The sequence below is a fragment of the Danio aesculapii genome, chromosome 24 (assembly GCF_903798145.1).
Source record: "Danio aesculapii chromosome 24, fDanAes4.1, whole genome shotgun sequence".
Taxonomy (NCBI): Eukaryota; Metazoa; Chordata; class Actinopteri; order Cypriniformes; family Danionidae; genus Danio; species Danio aesculapii.
The window spans coordinates 34924776-34944141 of NC_079458.1; the positions used below are offsets into that span (position 1 = coordinate 34924776).

Consider the following 19366-nt stretch of genomic DNA (forward strand, 5'->3'; position numbering starts at 1 on the left):
ACGGAAAGAGACTGCTGGCTGAAAATGAGCCAGAGAAAAATGAGTGCATTTCTTGTCCAAGCTTAAAACTTCAGCTTCCGTGATCCCTGAGAATCATTGCGATCTGTTGGTTTACTAAAAGTTAAATGGTCTCTGGATGCAGCCTTGCATATGTAACGTTATGCGTGTGTTTGCCTTGTGTTTGGTGTGAACCTAGTGTAAAATCCTACAATCTGCTATTTGCTATACTGTATAAAGCATCTATTTTGAATATCGCACTCAAACTAATGAACCCCCATCAAAATTTCAGTCAGAACTCCTGAGATTTATAAATAAATGGTTTCTACTATGATGTTAATGAAACAGTGTATGTAAACCTTAATAGATTAAACCAATAAGACAATGAATTGCAAGCAGTTGTACATGTTGACTGGTTTTAAACCATAATTCATGAGTGCTGGGTGTCAAAGAGGACGTCGCTTGCTTGCTTAGAATGAATTGACTCAGGCAACCCAGTAATTTCCGCAGCATTTAAAAAGTTATATCTCCACAATATGCTGCAGCTTTCCCACCAAGCACATGCCCTTATTTGTTCTCTCATAAATCAGATTTGGACAGGTGGTGTTGTGCTTTTTCTTTCTTTTTTTTCTGAAGCTCTCTCACCATCTGGGATCACCATCGTTCTCTTTGGTGGTGTTTCTGAAGACAAGTAAACCCAGGCAGGATTACAGCAAACGATAGCAGCAAACACGGAACTCCTTGTAAATCTATGACCTTCTTTCACAAACTTTTCTTGCTGGAGACAAAATGTGCCTTGTGTTTCCTTTTTTGTGCATTTGTGAGATGATGCCTATAACAGTTCCTGCACAAAATATCAATTCAGCATTGATTTCACAATGTGAGAGCCTGCAATGGTCACATTGCATTATGTGGAATGTAGAGTTGGAATTATAGTTGACCAGACAATATAATTCATATTATGGACTCCCAGAGTTCATCAAACTTCATTGGATTCATCTTCAATGCCTTCTCCTTCATCTTACCCCAGAAATGCTCAATAATGTTTATGTCTAGTAACTGGGCTGGCCAATCCTGCAGCACCTTGACCTTCTTTGCTTTCAGGAACTTTGATGTGGAGGCTGAAGTATGAGAAGGATTATCTACTGAAGAATCTGACCTCTCCTGTGGTTTGTAATGTAATGGGCAGCACAAAGGTTTTGATATCTCAGGCTGTTGATGTTGCCATACACTCTACAGATCTCTCGCACGCCCCCATACTGAATGTAAAATCCAAACCATGATTTTTCCTTCACCAAACTTGACTGATTTCTGTGAGAATCTTGGGTCCATGCGGGTTCCAGTAGGTTGTGATGATTGGGATGCAGTTCAAAAGATGAATCATCAGAAAAATCTACCTTCTGCCACTTTTCCCAATTATCAACTAGAAGTCAAGTTATTATTTGTTGCTTTTACAACATTTTTTAATTAACTTTTAAATTTTTAATTAACCTAGTTGAGCCTTTAAATGTCACTTTAAGCTGTATAGAAGTGTCTTGAAAAATATCTAGTCAAATATTATTTACTGTCATCATAGCAAAGATAAAATCAATCAGTTATTAGAAATGAGTTATTAAAACTATTATGTTTAGAAATGTGTTCTATCTTCCCTCCGTTAAACAGAAATTGTGGGAAAAAATATAAAGGGGGCTAATAATTCTGGAGGGCTAATAATTCTACCTTCAACTCTATATCTAAAGAATATTGCAATGTCAGTTTTTTCCCATTAGTCCCTGATGTCTGAACCCCTTTTGGTGGGCTGCTTATATTTTCAGGTCATGTACTGTACGAGTTGTTCCTTCATGGGAACACAGCTTAAGTCTGCCTTTAGTGTCAATCCCATTCTGTTTTATTTTTAAACCCATATTTTCCTATTTGTCTGCACTCTGTTTTCTGATAAAGACGAGCAAAAGGATAGCAATGAGAGTGTTTGTTTGCATATGCCGTAGTATTTTAGCACTCGATTTAATCAAGTAATGATGTCAACACTAAATTATTTGCAATGTTTAAATGGAAATGCTTATTTTACATTTTTATCAAACCATGATGCAGCGTTTCTGCTTTAATACTGAATGCAGGTAATCGTCAGTTAAAGATTTAATATTAACTTTCAATAATAGTTATTTGTGTAGGGCGTACATCTGGTGCAGAAATAACATTTTCTATACTTGTATTTTGACTATTGTAGTATCGAATTACTTTAATGAGTAATAAAAATATTATATACATAAATAATAATATAAAAAATAAATATAATATAAATAATATGCCAGATTTGAACTAAAATACTATTTAGATTTTATTTCCTTTAAAGTCTAAAATTGTTATGAGGTTAGTTTTACAAAATTCTTAGAGTTTAGAATTTTGAAATGCCATCTTTTTGATTTATTAATGTTTTTATTTGCTTGTTTGTGGCCAAAAAAAACAAATGGATATAAACTCAGAATAACAAGAGTCACAAAATAAATTTAAATATAGAATATATAAAACAATTTAATTATATAATAATATAAATAATAATATTAAATATAATATAATAATATAAAAATAAATTGAAGAAAATCAGCAACAAAGTTAACAAAAGTTAAAATAAATTAAAGTAATAGAAAATACAATAAACAAATTTTAATAATAATATAAAAATGCATTGAAAAAAATCAGCAACTAATTTAACAAAAATTTTAAAGTAATAAAAAAAATACATTAAAATAAATTAAAATAATAATAGACAAATAAATAGAAAAAAAATCAGCAACAAAGTTAACAAAAGTTAAAAATAAAGAATTAAAATGTTAATAAATTAATAAAATTAAAATAAATTAAAATAATATTATAAAAATTAAGTGAAAAATTCTGCAACACTTAAAAAAGTTAAAAATACATTAAAGTAATAAAAAATGTAAACAGATAAATTAAATAAAAATAAATGTAAATAATACTATAAAAATAAATTGAAAAAATCAGCAACAGTTAACAAAAGTAAAAATAGTTAAAAAGTAAATAAATGAATAACATAAAAATAAATAAAAGTAATAATATAAAATAAATAAAATAAAATCAGCAACAAAGTTAACAAAAGTTAGAAATAAATTAAAGTAACAAAATTTAAATAAATTAAATAAAATAGAAATGAACTAAAATAATAATATAAAAAACAGCAAAAGTTTAAAATAGTAATAACAATGTAAATCAATGAATAAAATAAAAATACATAAAAATAATAATATAAAAATAAATTGAGGAAAATCAGTACCAAAGTTGAAAAATAAAAGTAATAAAAATGTAAAATGTAAAATAAATTAAATTAAATTAAAATAATAATAGAAAAATAAATAGAGAAAAATAATCAGCAAGATTTAAAATTTGTTTCAACAAGCATTTTGAGATATAAACTCAAAATTAAAAATAAAATAAACATTTGTGTGATGTGTTGAGACCTGAAATGCCAAAAATATTTTTTATTCCATATGTTTTAGTTTATAACTTTAGAACAATTGTAATAAAAAAGCCAAAACTGTGAGATAAAAAATGTGTTACCTTTTTTATAATATCTATTCTGTAGCAGATGGCACAGATGTATATGTATATGTCTATATGAGCACATTAGTATGATTATACACTCATTTAGAGCTCCAAAAACAGTTCCTGTCATCATTGTAAATTATTTAATCTTATTATGTGTGTGTGTAAATGTGTGTAAACCCAGAAGCATTGATTCGTTAGCTTCAGCAATCTGTGATGCAGCAGAGAATGTAGCAGCACTGTGAAATACCTTCCATAGCCACATCGGTGGAGACAGTAGTGATAAACAGATACACAGAACAGAGATGCGCCTCAGAGCCTCTGGACACACGGCTGTAGTATCAGTGCCCGATGTGTCACAGAGCAGCGTGTTTGAGACAGATCACGACCGCAGATGCACGGGCTGGTAATTGATCATCTTCATGGTTTGCCACTGTCCAGTGACACTGCAGTGAGCTGTGCGAAACAAACACACACACACAGAAAAAGAGAGAGCTGTGGTCTAATTGGACTGGTTCCTCTAACTCAAACAGAATAATCTTGTCAGAATCACCTGCACAGCTGAGTTTTTGGCTCTAATTGGAATCGCAGTCTTCCACAGGGCACACGCTCTCTCTTCATCCAACATCTCATTGTTGTTCTCCTTGACTTAAAGCTCATACACAAAAAGCCAGAGCTTTCCATGTCCAATCTGTTTTTTTCTTGCTCTAAAAGCACATAAAAAAAAATCAAAACAATCCATAAACATGGCGTAATCTCAAGAAATGTCTGCGTGCACATTAAGCCACTGAAACAGATTGAAAACTATGCAGTATACTATACAGTCAAACCAAATATTGTTCAGGTGCCAAATATAATTTTGAGATATATATATATAGGACACTGTAGTTAATTCATTTAAGTCAGGATAATGAAATTAAGCAGTAGTCTTGACCCCCAGAAACTCTCTAGGGTTATTTTTATGTTTTCCATGAGTGCCTTCTAAAGGGTTAAAAGAATTACCTGCTTCAAATGTTATCACTTGATTGAATGGGCATTATCAGTGATTATCAGCTGATGGATATGTAGGCTCAGAAGGCTGTTATCATCCATCCACATGGTTAATCAGCTTTACTAAAAGAGAAGACTCCAGATCCAGATCTGTTTTTACATAAGTATGACGGTTGAGTTTAGGGTTGGGGTAGGGGTAGACGTTAATAAAATACAATTATTGGGAAATTTAATAAATAATATAAATAATTCACATTAACTTCCGACCGTATGTGATCTGTAGCTGATTCTGGTCCGGCTGGTCTGAGTATTTCAGAAACTGCTGATCTACTGGGATTTTCACGCATAGCTATCTCTAGGGTTTACAGAGAATGGTCCGAAAAAGAGAAAATATCTAGTGAGCGGCAGTTCTGTGGGTGCAAATGCCTTGTTGATGTCTTTGAGGAGAATGGCCAGACTGATTCCAGCTAATAGAAAGGCAACAGTAACTCAAAAAACCACTCGTTACAATTGAGGTATGCAGAAGAGCATCTCTGAATGCACAACACGTCCAACCTTGAGGCAGATGGGCTACAGCAGCAAAAGACCACACCGGGTGCCACTCCTGTCAGCTAAGAACAGGAAACTAAGGCTACAGTTCGTACAGGCTCACCAAAATTGGACAATAGAAGATTGGAAAAACGATGCCTGGTCTGATGAGTCTTGATTTCTGCTGTGACATTCGGATGGTAGGGTCAGAATTTGGCATAAACAACATGAAAGCATGGATCCATCCTGACTTCTATCAAGGGTTCAGGCTGGTGGTGGTAGTCTAATGGTTTTGCCACACTTTGGTCCCATTAGTACCAATTGTGTCAACACCACAGCCTACCTGAGTGTTGTTACTGACCATGTCCATCCCTTTATGACCACAGTGTACCCATCTTCTGATGGCTACTTCTAGCAAGATAACACGCCATATCATAAAGCATGAATCATCTCAGACTGTTTTTTTGAACAGGACAATGAGTTCACTGTACTCAAATGGCCTCCACAATCACCAGATCTCAATCCAATAGAGCACTTTTGGATGTGGTGGAACGGGAGATTCACATCATGGATGTGCATCCCACAAATCTGCAGCGACTGCGTGATGCTATCATGTCAATATGGACCAAATTCTCTGAGGAATAGTTCCAGTACCCTGTTGAATCTATGCCATGAAGGATTAGGGCAGTTCTGAAGGCAAAAGAGGGTCCAACCCGTAAGGGTACTGGTAAGGTGTACCTAATAAAGTGGCTAGTGAGTGTATTTGGGTTTTTATCTAAGTCATATAATCATAATGACACAATACTAAAGCCTTTTTTACTTGGTAAGTGGCAAGTGCTGGAATCGCCACAGATATTTGTTTGTTTCTGAGTGGTGGATTGTTTTGTCTAGTTAAGCATGCTGTATGCGTTACAGTGTCAGGTCAGTGTTTGGTTTAGTGGGCTGCAAGTTGAAAAAGTTTGGAAACCGCTGTTTTAAACTATAGCTAGTAAACAGTAATAATGTGTGAAATGCTGAAGATGTCTGAATGAATTTAGTTTTGACTGTACATGACAGACCAGCACACTACCTGACAAAAGTCTTGTCGTTGATCCCAGTTGTAAGAGCAATAAAAAGTCACTTTTCTTCTAGTTGATCAATTGGAAAAGTGGCAGAAGGTCGATTTTTCAGATGAATCATCTGTTGAACTGCAACCAATCATCACAAATACAGAAGACTCAATGGAACCTGCATGGACCCAAGATTCTGACAGAAATCAGTCAAGTTTGGTGAAGAAAAAATCATGGTTTGGGGTTACCTTCAGGATGGGGGCGTGCGAGGGGATGGCCCTCCCACAGGAGAGGGCAAATTCTTCAGCAGGAGAGCGCTCCTTCTCATACTTCAGCCTCCACATCATAGTTCCTGAAAGCAAAGAAGGATTGGCCAGCTCAGTCACCAGACATAAACATTATTGAGCATGTCTGGGGTAAGATGAAGGAGGAGGCATTGAAAATGAATCCAAAGAATCTTGATGAACTCTGGGAGTCCTGCAAGAACCCTTTCTTTGCCATTCCAGACGACTTTATTAATAAGTTGAGTCATTGCAGAGATGTTTGGATGCAGTCGTCCAAGGTCATGGGAGTCATACACAATATTAATAATTTTTTTTCTATTGATGTCATTAGCCATTGAACATTTCCTGCATGTTGTCAAACTATTTCATAACTTTAACAAGAGGCAATTCAATCCAATCTTAACATTAAAACTGCTATCATAACATTATTTATCAATATGTGGAACATTTCAGATTTTCTGGAGCTATAAAAATGAAAAATATACAGCTAGAAATGCAATAGGAATATTGTTACTGTTTACATACCTCAAAATAGTCTCTAGTTCTGCAATGGGGGTGTAATAAAGTTGAAGAAACAGACCTGGAGCATATGTATATACATGTAGTCCCCAATTGTTGTTGTTACTGTCTGACTAGAGTTGAAATGTGGAGTGGTTACATCATCATTAGACAAGATACAAAGATTAGCTATAGACACAATCTGCAATGGTGTTGTTTTCAGATATTTTTGCCCCAGTTTTCAAAAAATAACTCCCAAAATGCAATATTCTACCAAAAGATTTACATATACAGCTAAATATATGTCCTTGTGTATGGGCTGCTACAGTTTTTCTTTGTCCCTTTTGTATTTCCATCCTTTTTATCTGCAGAAATGTATCCCTTTTGTCCTGTTCAAGCAACTTTGAGTTTCCATCCTTTCTCTTTCTTTTTTTTTTTTTGTACTCATTGGTCAGCTGGACTTTATGCCTCCTAATGTCTCCATTTCTCTCTGTCAGTGTTGCTGTAATCCTCCCAGAATAACTCGGAAGGGAAAGAACGCCCTTGGAAAGTCAATGGCCCCGGTGCAGATGTAGGTGCTCGGTTTAAAACAATGCAGAAAGAAAAGTCTGGAACGATGAATTAGAGTGTAATAGCCCTCACAGGTGCTTTAAAATGAGATTTCGCCTGTTGTGCTTCAAAACGCACACCAGCATGTATTATTTCTTTTAGGTTGTGTTTTTGTCAGGGTTGAGAACTCATTAAAACAATCACAAAGGCACGTTTGATCTGCTCGGTTTCTAGCTCTGTGGAGGAGAAAAAACATACAGTGTAAAGTTTGGTTCACTGGTTTCTGCTTGTTAGAATTCATTTAAAAAGTCAAATTAAAATAGTCGGGATTTCTGAATTTTCAAGGATTTTCATCTTTTTCCAGAGCAAGTATATAATATTGTTTAAATTTAAATATCAAATGACTGATTTTTTTATATTATTTTTAATTTTTTTTGGTAAAAATTTTTAAAAGATACATAAAAAACTGTAATTGCATTACCCTTGGATATTTCTTTCTCTCTTTTTTATTTCCAAATGTTTTAAGTCTTCCTATAATTTACCTTAGATTTGTTTAATTAATAATTTCAACTGAAAGTTACTTTTGGATATGTTTTGTTTGTTTGTTTTTGAATGCCTCATACCTGTCAAGGCTGAATTATTTTAATTATTAATTAATTCATTCATTCATTCATTCATTTTCAACTGCTTTTCCGGGGCTGGGTTGCGGGGGCAGCAGTCTTAGAAAAGAACGCCAGACTTCCTTCTCCAGAGGCACTTCCTTCAGCTGCTTCTCGGAGATCCTGAGGCATGCTCAGGCCAGCCAAGAGACGTAGTCCCTCCAGCATGTCCTGGGTCTTCCCTGAGGCCTTCTCCCGGTGGGACATGCCTGGAACACCTCCCTAGGTTGGCGGTTAGGAGGCTTCCGAAACATAATACTCAAATACCCAAGCCACCTCAGCTGACTTCTCTCGATGTGGTGGAGCAGCGGCTCCACCCTGAGCTCCTCCCGTGTGAGATCTCTAAGGGTGCGCCCTGCCACCTTGTGAAGGAAACTCATTTTAGCTGCTTGTATCCGAGATCTTGTCCTTTCGGTCATGACCCAACTCTCATGACCATAGGTGAGAGTAGAAATGTAGATTGACTAGTAAATCGAGAGCTTTGCGTTTCGGCTCAGCTCCTTCTTTACCACAACAGACCGGTACATCGACTGCATTACTGCTGCTGCTGCACCGATCCGCCTGTCAATCTCACGTTCCATCCTTCCCTCACTCGTGAACAAAACCCCAAAATACTTGAACTCCTCCATCTGGGGTAAGGACTTTCCTCCAACCTGGAGATGGCAAACCACTTTTTTCTGGTGGAGCACCATGGCCTCGAACTTGGATGTGCTGATTTTCATCCCAGCCACATCACACTCAGCAGCAAACTGCCCCAGTGTATGCTGAAGGTCCGTGCTCGATGAAGCCAACAAAACGGCATCGTCTGCAAATAACAGAGATGAGATCCTATAGTCCCCAAACTGGACCCGCTCCAGCCCAAGGGTGTGCTTTGAAATTTTGTCCATAAAAATTATGAACAAAAATAATAAATATAACAATAAATAAAATTAAATTAAATAAAATAAAATAAAGTAAAGTAAAGTAAAGTAAAATAAAATAAAATAAAATAAAATAAAATAAAATAAAATAAAAAATAAAGTTGTCATGGTGGCTCAGTTGGTAGCACGTTTGCCTCACAGCAAGAAGGTCACTAGTTCAAGCCTCGGCTAGGTCAGTTGGCATTTCTGTGTGGAGTTTGCATGTTCTCCCAGTGTTCACGTGGGTGTCCTCCAGGTGCTCCGTTTTCCCCCACAAGACCAAAGAGTGTAAATAGGTGAATTAGGTAAGCTAAATTGTCTGTAGTGTGTGAATATGTGTGTGAGTGAGTGTGTTTAGATATTTCCCAGTGATGGGTTGCAGCTGGAAGAGCATCCGCTGCGTAAAACATATGCTGGATAAGTTGGCGGTTCATTCCGCTCTGGCAATCCCAGACTAATAAAAGGACTAAGCCAAAAAGGAAATGAATGAATGAATTGATTTGAATGAGACAAAACCGAAGGGAAAATGCCCTAAGAACATGCAGGAACTGAAGACAGTTGCAGTAGAGGCCTGGCAGAGCATCACCAGGGATGAAACCCAGCATCTGGTGATGCCTATGCATTCCAAACTCCAGGATTTAATCGACTGCAAAGGATTTGCAACCAAGTATTAAAAAGTGAAAGTTTGATTTATGATTATTATTCTGTCCAATCACTTTTGGACCCTTAACAAGTAGGAGGCACATATGCAAACTGTTGTAATTCCTACAGCGTTCACCTGATTTGGATGTAAATACCATCAAATTAAAGCTTACAGTCTGCAGTTAAAGCACATCTTGTTCAATTCATTTCATGAGAGTTCAAAATCTATTAAATCTATTTCGCTGCTGAACAAATCACCCCAAAAGGGGACAATAAAGTTTACAATAACAGTAAAATACTGTAAAAAAAAGCAAAAAAACAAAAAGCAAAGTGGAATGGAAATCCAAAACATTGAAAATAATGTATTTTAAATGTCTTCTGAATCAAAAGTTCTTTTTATTCTAGCATATTGTAGTCTGCCTTTTCTTAACCTCCCTTTTTCATTTATATTTTTTCCTTACATTTTCCTCCATTACAAAGCATGGATTTCTATTTGTTTGCCAGATCGTGGTTGAGTTTACCCAGAGCAGGGTTGACTGCTGCGCTGGCTGTTTGTGTTGTGTCAATGTTTTCCGCTCTGAAGGCTTTGCCTTGACGTATGACAGCTAAACATTATTGCTTTTGCAGAGTTCACTGACATCTGTATATCTTGAATAATGGCTGTGAAAATGAAATGATGAGATATATCTATGCAGTGGAGAGAATATAGGCAGGCATGGGGAGAGATCATATTTGTCTACTATATGGCATGACAGGCTTATATCGAAGATATTAAATTGCAAAGCCACTCTTATTCGAGCTGAGATGAAAGTCATAGCTTTTGATTCTTTCAGTTGTGTGAACAGCAATATATAAAACGCTCACCAGGCCAGGCTATTTTGAAATCAGCTGAAATATTTTTTTTACCTACTGTGAGGGAATGTATTTGGAGGGAAATAAAACATTAGGAAATCTGTTTGAGGGAAGGGAAGATTCAATTAAAAGAATGAATTAAAAACTGCTAACAGCAATCATTTTAAACGATTCACTAAATTAATTATGTGATTCGGGCACTAGCATGTGCCAAACAAGTGTAAGGCTGCTAACAGTTTCCAATTTAGCAATTTTGCCCTCTGCGAAAAAATGTGTCCTGACAATGGCAGAAATGAACCGCAGTGAGTGGTAAATTTTTCCAAAAAGGATCAGAGGGCTCTTGTATCCATGGGGACTCATTCATTATACATGAGCAGAACAACTGCTTTTAAAATCAGTTGTAAAACTTTCCCATGTAAGCTGGCACACGGATTTCAGCACTACAGTTTGCGTAAGAATGGTGTTATGATCAATTTACTGAGATAAGGAATGCATTATGGGATTGTGTTAAACATAGGGTATATTTTGCAGCTGATATTGAATTCAGAGGTAAATTGTGTGGCAATAAGCATCATTTTACTTTCCTCTGTTTCAGTAATAAGGATATCAAGTCAAGGCCAAAATTATTCATACTCCTGGCAAATTCTAACCTAAAGTGTTGAATTTATATAATGTACACTACCTGACAAAAGTCTTGTCGCCTATCCAAGTTCGAGGAACAACAAATAATAACTTGACATCTAGTTGATCATTTGGTATCAGAAGTGGCTTATATGAAAGGCAAAGGCCTCTAGATTACACTTATTTTACCAATATACAGTATGATCGTGCCTTGATATTTAATTAGGACAGTAAGTTCTGACTTTGCTTAGACAAAAGTGTTGTCACCTAACAGAAATAATGTACAATATAGAATATAAAGTCATGGTGCAGTGGAAAAGGAATTAATATTGTGTGTATCTCCCATGAGCTTGGAGGAGTGCATCCATAAATAATATTTTATAATTATATTTTTTATAAATAAATATAATAATTTTATATTTAATAATTCTAAATTAAATGTTTTATTATGTTTATATATATATATATATATATATATTAGGAATTTTAAGTCTTGACTGTATATATTTACATCCACCCACAATAAAAAAATATCTATATATAAATGAATAAAAATTTAGTAAATTGTAATAAACATTATAGTTTTTTTATTTTTTGACACACACTGTTGTAAAGTGCTTAAATGAATCTGTTGTGGCAATTTTATGTTAATACAACAACTATAGTAATATAAACATAGTACTGTACTTAGGTTTTTGCAACAATATACTATTCTACAATACACTACAGTTTACTGTAGTTAAAAGCAAAGCATGCTTCAGTATATATTACAGTTTATTAGTGAACTATTGCAGAGCATTCATAATAAAGTTGCAGTACTATTTTTTAAATGTAACATAAATAACATGATATACAACATAATACACTTTACTGTAGTATGGTAAAAATATATCATATATATATATATATATCAAATTCTCCAAATTCCACAGCTATAGCTAGAAAATATAGGTAAAAATATAAATAAGGGAGCATCAGATTAATGAGAATTCCGTTTGGACCAAAATACTCAACACTATGTTGCAAAAATAGAAGCAAAGCGTCCTACAAAATGTTTGTCTATTTATGACACAATGCAAATTACACGTTTTCTAATGAGCCTCATTTGCATAAAATGAGTCATCTCTTCTAAAAGACGATGACAGAATACCCGTGGAACAGCACCGTAGACAGGATTTTGTCCCAAAAATACTGACACACCTGTAACATTAGCTTCTCTTGTAATTAAACCGAACGACTTTGACCCTCGCAGTACATCGCCGTATCAATTTGCAAGCTAAATTGTTTAAGTTCACAGTGCTTATGCGAGGTCCCTGGTGTTTGCTATGCTAATGAAGCTTGTTCAGTCAATCACCCTTGACCTCACAGGAATAAAAAAGAGCCATCACATCAGCAAGACAAGTTAAAGAATTTTCACTCAAATCACCTCGAAATGACATGGTTGCACTCAAAGCATTGAGCCGCGTGGTATTCATCCACTCAGTCCTATAGATCTGGATCGTGTTTTAAGGAAAAGTGTGATCTGCAGCTGTGTGTAAAGACATTCATTTCAAATTTTCAAACTGGCGGTTCATTCCACTGTGGCGACCTCTGAAATAGAGACTAGGCCGAAGGAAAATAAATGAATGAAATACTCAAATTACTGAGCAATTATTACTTTTACTTGAGTATACTTTGAATTCATGTACAGTGTGGAAGGATTAAACGTGTCCAAGAAGATGCTAAATTATTATCTGCAACGACAGAGAGACTGTTTAGACTGCATGTTGCTGATGAGAAGTTGAAGAATGCCTCCTGAATGATGACTGTTATTGCCGAATGGCCTTAAACAATAAGTTAATGCACTACAGAATGTTACGTTTTCAAATAAATGCACAAAATGCATGTATTCTATCAGTTTGGTTTACAGCGCCACCTGCTGGACTCTCAAAGCTTTTTAGTCAGGGTTCAAGGTTAACATATCGTCACAGCTAGATTTTTGCCCCTTAGCCGAGTTCAGACTGCACAGTTTTTAAAGTAGTCACGTCACAGATGTTTTCACACCGCATGACTATCTGGAGTAGCATTTCGTCGATGCTGTGTTTACACTGCAAGATGGATTGGCGACAAGGGGTTGCATGATTTACAATAGGAGAATCGCCGACCACTTTGTCTCGGTCTGCAGACGTCTCACACCAAACACACGCGAGAAGTGACATAGCAACAACGCGTGGTCACGTAGTATATCTTTTGTTACTAACTACATAATGAGAAAGAAGCCTTTAGTGGGGTAGAAAATTTACTTATTTTGCTCACCTAAATTTTGAAGGGAATAATTTCTCCACCCTTTTTTTTTTTTTGACCAAGTTGTGGTATTGTTCAGATGACACGTCAAACAGATGGATGCTGCTGCCAAATTTTCACTAGTTTTTTTCTGCAGTCTGCAGTTATGTTTTGTCAGCTTTTACAAAACATGTAAATGCATTAACCCTTCACTGGGTGTTTATAACATAATACTCGCTACTTACTAGGACTGTGTAATTTATCTAAATTTCGATATTGACATGTAATGATTAGAATAGAATAATAATCAAGGAAATTGGTATTGCATCATATCCCACCCCTTTTCCTGCAGTCTGTATTCAGTCTTCCACAAAGCTTAATTTTATGTGGAAACAATGACGACTTTTGTAGTGTAAGACGTGCTTCATATATTGAAGTGTATTCGTTTCATTCATGTTTTACATTTTTTAAGGGCTAAAGAGAATCCTTGATGTTGTGTGTATGCATTCAGTCTCAGAGGATGGATGGACGGATGGATGGATGGATATATGGATGGATAGATGGGTAGATGGATGGATTGATGGATGGATGGATATGGATGGATGGACCGACGGATGGGTGGATGGATATGGATGGATAGATGGATATTGTGATGGATGTATGGATGGATGGATAGATAGATGGATGGATCAATGGATAGATGGATATTTTGATGGATGAATGAATGGATAGATGGATATATAAATATATGAATGGATGGATGGATATATGGATATATGGATGGATGGATAGATGGGTGATTGGATAGATGCATGGATATATGAATGGATATATGGATAGATGGATGGATATATGGATTGATGGATGGATGAATAAATGGATGGGTGGATAGATGGGTGATTGGATAGATGCATGGATATATGGATAGATGGATGGATATATGGATTGATGGATGGATGAATATATGGATGGGTGGATAGATGGGTGATTGGATAGATGCATGGATATACTGTATGAATGGATATATGGATAGATGGATGGATAAATGGATAGATGGATGATTGGATGGATGGATGGATGGATGGATGGAAATATGGATGGATGGATAGATGGATGATTGGATGGATGGATGGATGGATGGATGCATGGATATATGGATGGATATATGGATGGGTAGTTGGGTATATGGATGGATATATATATGGATTGTCGGAAATGTAAATGGATGGAGGATTTATGGATGGTCAGAAATGTGAATGGATGGATGAATATAGGGATGGATGGATAGATGGATTGATGGATATATGGATGGGTGGATGGATATATGGATGGAAAAGTAAATTGAAATAGTTTTGGTCACACAACCCACTGATAATTGTGAGTATGATTCCTCTGTTTGATATAAATGATTCAGATTTTTTTTCCCTTATCGATCAGCCATACTACTCAGTACTTTTGATTACTTTTAAAAGGGCTACCTTTACTCATGCTATTTACAACATATGCCTTTACTCCACTTGCACTTCATTTTTGGCAAGTAAAGGTACTTTTAATTGAGCATGATTTTTCAGCACTCTTTCCGCCGCTGGTAATCTGACAGGCACTCTGGGACCCGTGTTGTCGGCATCCATGGATGTCAGGATGTGTAAATGAGGAATACATATTCCCAGCTCACCATGACCCTTCTCTCCGCAGCAGCCTTTGACAGCGTGTCAGACGCTGCCATCAGGGTGTTAGACACAAGCGCTTGCGTCAGCAGACATTCTGCAGACCGATCAGAAAGGTTACAGAGTGCAGATCTGGGCATAAAGTTAAAGCGTATGGACTGTATTTGTCCTCTTCACCTCTGACCTGACAGCTGGGTAAATAAAGACAGACAAGGCATTAATGACACTACAGATAGTGTGCTTACAGCGCACACAACAGCTTAGACATGTCACTCCGCTGTCCTTCTAGGAAATAACCCTGCTGATCTCTCTCCCACATCTCTCAGTGTTTTCTGATTGTGTGAGTGGGCTGGACAAGTGGACATGCTGGCTCTGTTCCAGACTGCTGGGAGCTGCTTTACTGTCTGCAGCAGAAGGGCCATTCTAGGAGGTTCATTTTAGGGGGTTCAGTCCACCAAAAAATGGTCACACTTTACAATAAGGTTTCATTAGTTAATATATTTACTATCATGAAGTAATGAGTATGAAAGATACTTGTACAGCATTTATTAATCATAGTTCAACATTTACTAATGTCTTATTAAAATCCAAATTCAATAATGCACTGTGAGTTAACATGAACTAACAATGAACAACCGTATTTTCATTAACTAATGTTAACTAACAAGAACAAATACTTTAATAGATGTATTGTTTATTGTTTGTTCATGTTAGCAACTAACATTAACTAATACATTGTAAAGTGTTACCCCTAAAAAATAATGATAAATTAAATTAAAATGCTCGTAAAAGGGTAGGGTTGTACATTCAGTAATGATTTGCTCAAAACAATTCATGATACCGATCTCACAATAGTGTTGGGTGATATACTACATTTTCAGACTGCCATATCGTCTGCCTGTGAGATTGCTATGTTTACTTATGCAATATTTATTTATAAATTTTTTATGCATTTAAATACATGGATTTAATTTAACATGTAGATTGCTGTAGCACTCGTCAGAAAAATGAAGGGACTAGGCTGGGGCTATAATGCTGAGGTATTTTTGCAAAATTAAACTTCAACCACTGACTCTTCACAGCCTCACCTTTGGGTTGGGAAAATAACACTCACACTTCAGAGCACAGCGTCTTCGTGACATGATTCAACCGGGATCTGCTACAGTGTTTGTGGGTGGGGGGTTCAATTTTCCCAGGTCTGTGCGTGCAACAAATGGGTGGGGCTTGAGTTCCGTATTGCCTTCACGCTGACACTGCTAAAGACTCGTTACCCCAATGATTCATTTAAACCACTCTGAGTTGACTCTTTTATAGATGAATCAATAGTTTTAAACACGGCGCACTTTAAGACTTTATCCTTAAGGCTCGTACACACCGAGACGCTTTTCGTTCGCTTTTATCTTCAGCATTTTTCAAGACGTTTTTCCGGACTCAAACCAAGCGATTTTCACTGCCATTGAGCAGAAGAGTATGCAAAATCACTTCTTGATGTTATATGGCACTACACAACTTTAAGCTTCTGACACCCGCTTGTAAAACAGAAGACGAAGAGAGAAAGTTGACACTATTGTTGTTAAAGTTACTGGCGATTCGAACAAGCATGGATGGTTCACGTAGCAGCTCCAGCTCTAGCGATGACGAAATGATTATTGTTCACCAGTGCAATAAGCAGCTCCACGTTCATATCGCCTCTGGGCATCTTCTTCAATGTGCGCTCGCACTGACAGTTTTGCTCTTGAGCGCCTCCTAGTGTTGTTTACTTTAACTTCAGCAGCTCTGTGCTGATGAACAAAAGTGCCAATCTGATTTGTGGAGAAGGTTTTGACGTGGTGCGTCAAAAAAACAACATCACATTGGCGCCCTTTATTTAATCACAAGGCGTTAAACGTTGATGAAAAATGCATCTGAGTTTAGCGCGATATTTCACTTCACTTGTTACACTTGTTTCACTTTACTGTGTTACACACTGCATGGAAGGTCATTTTCAAAAACCCATATAATAGGGGCTCTTTAAAAACTGTCGATAATAAAATACACAAAAAAGCCATTGCCGTATTTTCATTGCGGGAACCTTTTCTATTCTCATTGTCCTAAATAAAATGAAACATTAAAACTATCATTCGAGGATTTGTCTGCCCTGTCTGCCAAAACAGGCTTTTTTGATCACGACCCAGCAGTTAGAGTAGCACTGGTCTACATCACACCCTTGACAGGTGTTTGGTCCCCATGGTGCAGGTCTCTGCTGAGTTTTTCTTCTTGTTGGATTTGATCCATTAGCAGCTGTTTCAGTGTTCTGGCACTTTCAGTAGGGCGCAAGCCTCATGACATCATCTGGGGCCTTCACACCTCCGACGGCTCTGTAGATGAAAAAATACAGTCTGATCAATTCACCACGTCTCCTCAAGCAATATGGTCATTGTAGATCTCATCCAGTTTACATAGGTGAATAATAAGCAAGTGCTTTTCAGGGCCTGGAATAAAACAACTCCCACGTCTAGAGCTGAATCATGCCCACGGGTGTCACTCATGCTGCTGGAGTGGATGTTAAAAGTGTTTATGATGAGCAGATAAAGGCTGAAGTGCTGGTGCGGGGGAGGTTAATGCTAATTCAACAAGCTACATGGGTCTTTGTGATTAGCCGCTGGTAAGGGTCCCCTGAGTGGGCTTTGTTCTGAACGTGTGTGATGTGCCTGTCGTCACTTAACCTCGGTCTTCAAGGGCTCAGCAGGCCAGGACGAGTGCTGGGACTGGAAACTCTCATTGTCTGAGCTCTACAGGAGGTGGTGGAGGGGAACCAGTGTTGGGCTTGTTAACATGAGGAGTGATACATTCTGACATAGAGCAAAAGAGAGTGTTGCTGAGGTTAACCTGAGGGTCACTGTGTAGTTTCGTCTTTTTTTTGGAATTAAATAAATGGCCAGTTGGTGCCATGCTAATTGAGGGACCACAACCAATATCTTAGAAATTAATGTTTTTTTATTATTATTATTATTATTTTTTTTTTTGGTAAAATGGACATAAAACAACCCCGGCTCATTCTGAAAATGTACCTCTAAAAACATTTCTGGAGCCTTTTTTTTGCAGTTTTTGTTTTTGCGAATCCACCAGAGGCCGCTGTGTATGCTTTTTCAGATCTCAGTTTTCTCTCGCGAGTGCCATTGACGTCTGCTGTTCTCGCATGAATCCACCAGAGGCCACTGTTGACTGACTGATTGACTGACTGACCAATCAACTGACCCACACTCCCCCTATCCCTAAACCCAACCAAAAGTATTTTAAAAATCAGATTGACCAGTACCCACCTACTTCCCTAAACCCAACTGACAAATTCAAAACCCAACTCGCCTGATTTTTACCTCATTTTACCACATTCTCATTTGCTTTTACTTATTTATTTATTTATTCATTTATTTATTTTGGCTTCTGTTTTTATCTCACTTGTTTTCTGGAACCGTTCTTCACCAGACTCGAACCCCGTCGTCATGGTCCTCTTCTCTCTGCGTCTCAAGTCAAACTGGCACAAACAGCGGGAAAGCCATTCATACGGAGGTAAGCGTCAACTGGTAAGAGCGTGAGCGGCGTCATTTCGCCCCGTAGCGTTTGTTTTGAAGATGCGAAACAAGAAATCGCATCACTTGACTGCATGAGACCAATCGAGGATCAAAACATGACCTCTCTAGACAGAAATTTAAAACATGAAGCAATCGCTTGCTTTTTTTTATGTCTAATCATCTTGTTTAATCCCGCCCCTTTTCGCAACGCCGCACGACAGAATTTCGCACACACAAAGCCCAGTGTGACCGTAGCTTCACTCAAAATGACTGATTACCCTACCATGGGTTTGTCGTTTTTTCCAGCCCTGTTGGCTGTTATCTGGGCTCTGTGTCCAGTTTTTTTGTTCCTAATTAATAAAGCTTCTTTTTATTGCTGATCTGCATCTGGGTTCTGTACACACACCTGACAGCATGTCTTTGGACTGTGGGGGAACCCGGAGCACCCAGAGGAAACCCATGCGAACGCAGGGAGAACATGCAAACTCCACACAAAAAAAAACGCCAAGTGACCCAGCCGAGGCTCAAACCAAATTAATTAATTTTGTTGTTGATTTGCGCATGGGTTTGTTTATTAAATATCTTATATCTTAAATGTCTCCTTGTATCCCTTTATTGAAAGCCACATTGTTTAATCAGTTTGCCCTTAAAGTTTTTCAATGCACCTACAAACTTTTCACATGTGCTCTTTGTGAAAAGTTACGTCAACCACTGCATTACATGTTGTACCCTTGTAGGTTTGTGTGCATGTGTGTGT

The 19366-nt window shown here is 37.1% G+C and overlaps 1 protein-coding gene across 2 annotated transcripts in view; it reads left to right on the forward strand.

The window, feature by feature from the left end:
• Positions 1 to 19366, forward strand: part of dpp6a (dipeptidyl-peptidase 6a) — a 455219-nt gene that overhangs the window by 152022 nt on the left and 283831 nt on the right. The gene's annotated exons all lie outside the window — the stretch shown is intronic.